Raw genomic sequence first — 6403 nt, 5'->3', positions numbered from 1 at the left:
GTTTTTGTACATTTTGTCTAGGTAGGAAATATATGATATTTCCTGTTTTTATTTCTATTGTTATGTTTACACATGATTTGTTATTTTAGGATATTGTAGCAATATACCATTGTATATTGCAATAAAGAGGAATTTTAAAAATCAAAAATCTATCTCTATCTGTCTGTCTGTCTCTCTCTCTCTCTTTCTCTCTCTCTCTCTCTCTCTCTCTCTCTCTCTCTCTCTCTCTCTCTCTCTCTCTCTCTCTCTCTCTCTCTCTCTCTCTCTCTCCCCCCCTCTCTCTGTCTGTCTCCATCTCTTTTTTTCCCAGTGGCACCTGCCCATTCATGTGGGCTCCTTTGTGCCAGTGAGTCATTCATGAGCTCCAGCCCCGCCGCTTAACAAGCTCCCACATTCCCGGTTCAGTAGGAAACCGAAAGATCACCTCACATTTAGCCTACTCCCACTTCTTTAACTGTTGCCACTCTCTCCGCCAATGACTCAATGCATTACGCGTTAACTTTAGAGAAAGGTTCACTTCTGTCCTCCGACCCCGTTGTGCAATGTGATGATTCAAATGCCAAGGTCAATGGCTCCTCCTGTTCTGCTGTGTGATTTCAGCGTGTGGTGGCAAATGTCACAAGTCACAAATGGCATCCATTACTGTTTGCTTTGATTACGGATGCAGAAAAATGTGGAGGCATGTAATTATGATTATGTGGGAGAGATTTATTATGAGCGGAGGGTTTCCAGTTCAATACGTTTTGAGCGTCAGTTTGATTTGCTGTTTTTTTTGTGTCAAAATGGCTCTCTCCATAATGCGGTGAAAAAGATTAAATAACCTCCCAGTAAAAGTGTGCACACTATCCTCTGAGTCACTTGCCTCTCTCCCACGCATTCTCCAGTCCCTGGCATTGGCTCTGTTAAAAGAGTATCAGTGGAGGGATGGGGGCTGGAGTGTGTGGAGAGGAGGGGGGGGGGGGGGGGGGCACCCAGAGCTCCTACACACAGCATCACGAGCGAGAGAGAACACGGCTGGTTTTCACAATGAGGCTGTGGAGGGTGGCGGGCGGCGGCAGCGGCGGATGGGGTGGGCGGCTAACCCCTATTATAGCTTGTGACAGGAATGAGTCATCGCCTGGACAGCTCTAATGGACTCAACAGGATGCCAGTTTGTGTGTGTGTGTGTGTGTGTGTGTGTGTGTGTGTGTGTGTGTGTGTGTGTGTGTGTGTGTGTGTTGGCATGAGCCGAACAGAGAGTAAGGCAAGTTCTCCAGGTCTGTTTTTCTGGGTTCATATTGCTTTCGGGTGCAGGCTGTCCACCCACGTGCAGAATGATGACACAGATCAGTACTCCCCCCCCCCCCACCCCCCCAAGCCCACTCTGAGCTAGCCACAGTGCAGTAACAGAGTTAGGAGAAGGGAGACCTCAACCTGAAACAGGCCTCCGCATTAGTACACAGGAGACCAAAGTTCTCAAGGCCAATACAAAGACACTAGCAAGCTTGACAGTGAACCAACAACCACTAGAGGAAGTTCACTCCTTCATTTACCTGGGAAGCGAGGTAGCGAGTGAGGGTGGATCAGAAGGGGACGTTAAGAGGAGAATAGGCAAGACAAGAGCGGCATTTGGAATGATGGGGGCCATTTGGAGAGCACGCAACATCACCCTCAGGACCAAAATACGGCTATTCAATTCAAGCATTAAAACCATTCTCTTGTACGGATCGGAGACGTGGAAAACATCAAAGAACCTACTAAAGAAGCTACAGGTTTTCACAAATCACTGCCTAAGACGCATCCTCAACATCAGATGGCCTGACAAAATAAAGAACAAAGAGCTGTGGGAAAGAACACACCAACCTGCCATAGAAGTGGACATAATGAGACGAAGATGGGGATGGATTGGGCACACATTACGTAAACCGAAGAATACCATCACACGCCAAGCCCTGCAGTGGAACCCGCAGGGTAAACGTGGTAGAGGGAGGCCAAGAAACCCCTGGAGGAGGAGTGTTACAGCCAAGATGGAGAGAGCGGGCTATAGATGTCAAGACCTGGAGAGGCTGGCACAAGTAAGTAAGTAAGACCTCAACCCAAAAGAGAAGGTTAAATAAAAGTGGTGCAAGAATGCCTATGAATGGCTAACAAAAGTCTTAATACAGAGCTGGTTTGCCACAGCATGCCTGAAACGTGACTTGAGCTATCCACTCTGAAACGCTGCATTAAAGTGAACTTCTAAAGGAAAAATGTACGCTGTCACCATGATTGAAAAGTCATTGTCTAAGCACAGGCCAAAGAAGAACACTGCGGAGAATCCTCCACTCTCCCACTAACCTGTGTGGCCTTTGTCTTTGAGAAATGAGAGGCCATCATTTACTTTGCAAACTATGCACTAGCCAAATCAGTAAAGATACAATAGATATTGGGCCTTTGCCCTCATTTCCTGAGCATGTTCACCTGTAGGGTGTGAAATGGATCAGTGTAACCTGCACTGTGAGAGCCACAGTCTCACTCTGAGCTCGAACCTCCAGCGTGGTGTTTGAGAGGACGATCTGGAAAAGAGGCTAAAAGCCGCGGCAAATGCGGCAGCAGTCACTGCATCTCCTGAAGAGTAAGGGGGAGGGAGTGAGAATCACACACCTCACAGCTCTCTTCCCGCCGGCCTCTGCTACATGTGTGACGGTGTGGGGTGTATTACTGCACGCTTATCATTGCGCCGTTGCCTTCGCCATCTGGCAGGACTTGGCTTCAAGATGCCACAATCAGCCAAAGCACCGTGTGTTTTTTTTTCTCACGCGTCTTTGTCACAAACAAATCCACACTGCTAACACAGGCCCTGTGTTTGATCACCCAGCCTCATGGTATCAAAACAAGTCAAAACAAAACAAGAGCAGTCAGTGTCGGTATAAAGTTTGCTGTCATAAAAGTCATTTATGATCATCATTATTATGGCCATGGGAGTCATGGTTACAATGCTGTAAAAAAAAATGCTGGTCTCTTCCTGTGGCCATAGGTTTCTATTGATTTAAATGTGTAATTACTGTGTCATGTTTATTTTATTGGCTTGGTTTTATGAATATTTGATGTGCAAACACCTGAGGGGAAGCCATGGCAGTGAGCTGTGGATGAGGGAAGAATGGCTCTGAAAGGCTGTGCTGTTTGGAGAAGGATGTACTAATCTTAAATATTACGGTCCATGTGTTCTCCGCATCGTGTTTTTAACTAGCTGTTAGAGCTCATGCAACACCAGACACAACAAATAATGCATCACTCTTTATTTACTAGCTGAAAAAAACACAACCCAAAAATATAAACATTTACATTGTTTGGTCCCTCAAGGCTCAGTAGGTACAAGCCAACAAATTCGTTTTTTTCTTTAGAAAGCTCTTTCAGGTCTTTTGTTCATTTTTAAAATAATTTAAGCAATTAATGCAATACATTTATACATAAATATTGTTTTCCTTTTTTTCACTCCATGGAAATATACCTTGTAAAATCTCTTTACTTATCATGGCCTGACTTCTAAAGTAAACAGGGATTCCAATGAATGCATTAAAAACTATAAATATCAATTTCTTTATTTCTACCCGCTTTCCCAAACAGAGTAATACAGGTGAGTCACTGTTTTTGGTATTGTATGGTCTTAGCAAACAAATACTGTACCTTGACTAAAACCATTGATAAACATGCAGAACTATGCACAGGAACATATCAATGCATTGGACAGGCTACCTGGAAGTATTCAGAAACATCTTTTAGCAAAGAATCCTCATATGCGCCTTTTACAGAACAGAAGTATAAAACAGAAGTACAACTGACTGATCTAATTCTCGCAACTAAGTATAGTTGTGCTTGTGTACACAACTAAGGGACACAGGAGTATGGCAGGCAATTTAGCATTTCAGTTCAACGTTAGCAAATCTAAACTATCTCAGATTCCTGCAAGTTGGTACAAATGCCAGATAAGATATCAACTCTCTTTTTTGGTTTGTAACATCAAGTCACTCCAATACAAAATTCTGTGAAAGAAATCTGTTCATAGAGTCGATGATTTTGTCAATGAAACCTACGGCTATAGATGTAGTAGGTTTCAGCCTTTGCAGAGACAGGATGAAACCTGCTCAAGAGAATCACCAGTCTGCTATTGTGACAAAATGTAAAATGTGCCATTTTGTCTCCATGCTATGGCAATGTCATATATGACGAAAAAGCCTGATTGATATATAGAAACATGTAGATCTATACATTGACAAGAAAATTAAGAATCCTTTTCTTCAAATCCAAAGATTTACTGACATAATTGTATGGCTTGTCTTGATCCTTAAGATCAGGTCAACAAAATTGGGTAGAATTTACGCCAGCACAGACAATTGACAATTTTTTCCAGCAATATAATCCAGCAGTTCTGTGTTGTTTCATACGAGACAATGTGCTTGTAAGAAAGGCATCAATTCACTGACAGAAAGAGATCACATTTTGTGAGTGACTTGGGTAAGCAAAGAAAGAGAGAGACAGAGAGAGAAAGAAAAAGAGAGAGAGAAAGCTACGCTACAGATAAAGGAACAGATTCCTGGAACTGCAGTAGCTAAGTGCAAAATTGCTTCCAAGGTAATTTTAGAATAGGCCTACCATATTGTGACCTACGCTTTTATTCAATAATTGGAATTGAGTAGAATGGCATCATTGGTTGCAAATGTCTGCTATGTAGATACACAGAATTGCCTGGAAATAGTATCTTTGTGACTTCTAAAGGGCAAGGAAAAGGCCTGGTTTTCTGGGGCTATGCTCTGTCTTGTGTAGGCCCTTACCCCACCCCACCCCCCACCTCCAGAAAAGAAAAAAAGAAAGAATGCCAGCGAACAAATACAGTAGTCTGTTTTGTGGACCTCATGCAAGACAAGCCTGTCCCATCTAATAGACAAATTTAATAAACACAAATAAGACTGCCTACGCCTTGGTCAGACCTTCTAAGACTTGTCTTTTAGGCACATAAAAAGATCATGATCCCCTGCAGTTAGCGGTTCAGTGCGTCACAGGGGAGTCCAATAAAAACCTCAGTTAGTCCACCAAGCCACATTTAGTACAGGCTGCTTTTAACTTACTGAAAAGCACGCTTAAGGTTACTTCTATCATATGTAGTCTGATAAGTTGACTTTTCAGTAAAGATAATTAAAGGCAAACATGTTGAACAGCATACTGATTTCTCTGCCTATTGTGTTACACTGTTCAGTTTTTCGCTGTCTAGAACCAGTTCTCAGGCTAACCACTTGCCAGCACTAGATACGTGCTAATATGTAGCCATTTTAAATGTTTCTCTATCATTACACATGATGACATCAGACATACAGTGTCAGCAAAACCCATTTGGTAAAACATTAAGAGCTGGCTATGACACCAGACAGTTTTTCCATCTCTTGTCCATATCCAATTTGAATAGAAGTACAAGCTTAACTCCTTGTACATACCACAAATGAAGGACACTTCATAGATAAATCACACCCACTGATTTGTGGTGGCATGCTGTTGGTTGTGGGTCTTTGGGGTGAACCGACTCACATAGACATACATGCTGACTCAGTTGCTCTCCGTGTAAAGTGATATGTAGGGTACAAGAAAAACAGAAAACAAAAAAAAAGAAGAGGGAATCAATCACGTTGTGCTACCACTAAATACCTACATGCCAAATATGTGTGGAAATGCTAGTGAGCAGCTAAATAGCCTAATTAGATTCCCTTCCATTGAGACGGCACACAAGGCCACATTCATTGAAGGACACACACACATTATGGGATGTTGTTTACAAGAAAAAGTAGAAAGAATGTAGACTCATCTTTTCTAAATAAAGACGTAAATGATGCAAATATGTGTCCCTCGTTAAAATAAAGTCAGTTTAAAATCATGAATCCACCATTGGGACCCTGAAATCTCTACATAGGTGGGGACAGAATTTGGATGACTTGTTAAACTGTATAAACTATAAACATGGGCATGGTGATTTTCAGAAAAGGTCAACTAAATGCCACATGTAACACATAAGTCCCATTTGGTGACATAAAGTATATGTTGTTGTTGCTGTTGTTATCCGTCATGTATAGAACAGAAAATGTATGTATGTCCTGGCTTTGTACATATTAATGCACATTAGATCATGAAGCAAAATTCACAGTCAGTCAAATACAATTCACTGAACTCTTCACAAGTTAAAGAAATATTAACTAGCAATATTATGTCATTGGTGTGTGACAGGTAGCACAATGATAATGAAATACTTACTACTTCAGTGATTGTTTTCAGGTTACTAGTGTGTTCCTACACTTACACACTCTAACTCTGTCAGGGTTAAAATACAGTAAACTTGGTCTACATGATATAATCTATTAGCACCCAATTTCACAGTGGATTAACTAGTGCAGAGAAGTTA

Source organism: Sprattus sprattus (genome assembly GCF_963457725.1).
Source record: "Sprattus sprattus genome assembly, chromosome: 2".
NCBI classification, from domain to species: Eukaryota; Metazoa; Chordata; class Actinopteri; order Clupeiformes; family Clupeidae; genus Sprattus; species Sprattus sprattus.
The sequence above is the reverse complement of the archived record's forward strand: the minus strand, read 5'-3'. Positions refer to the sequence as shown.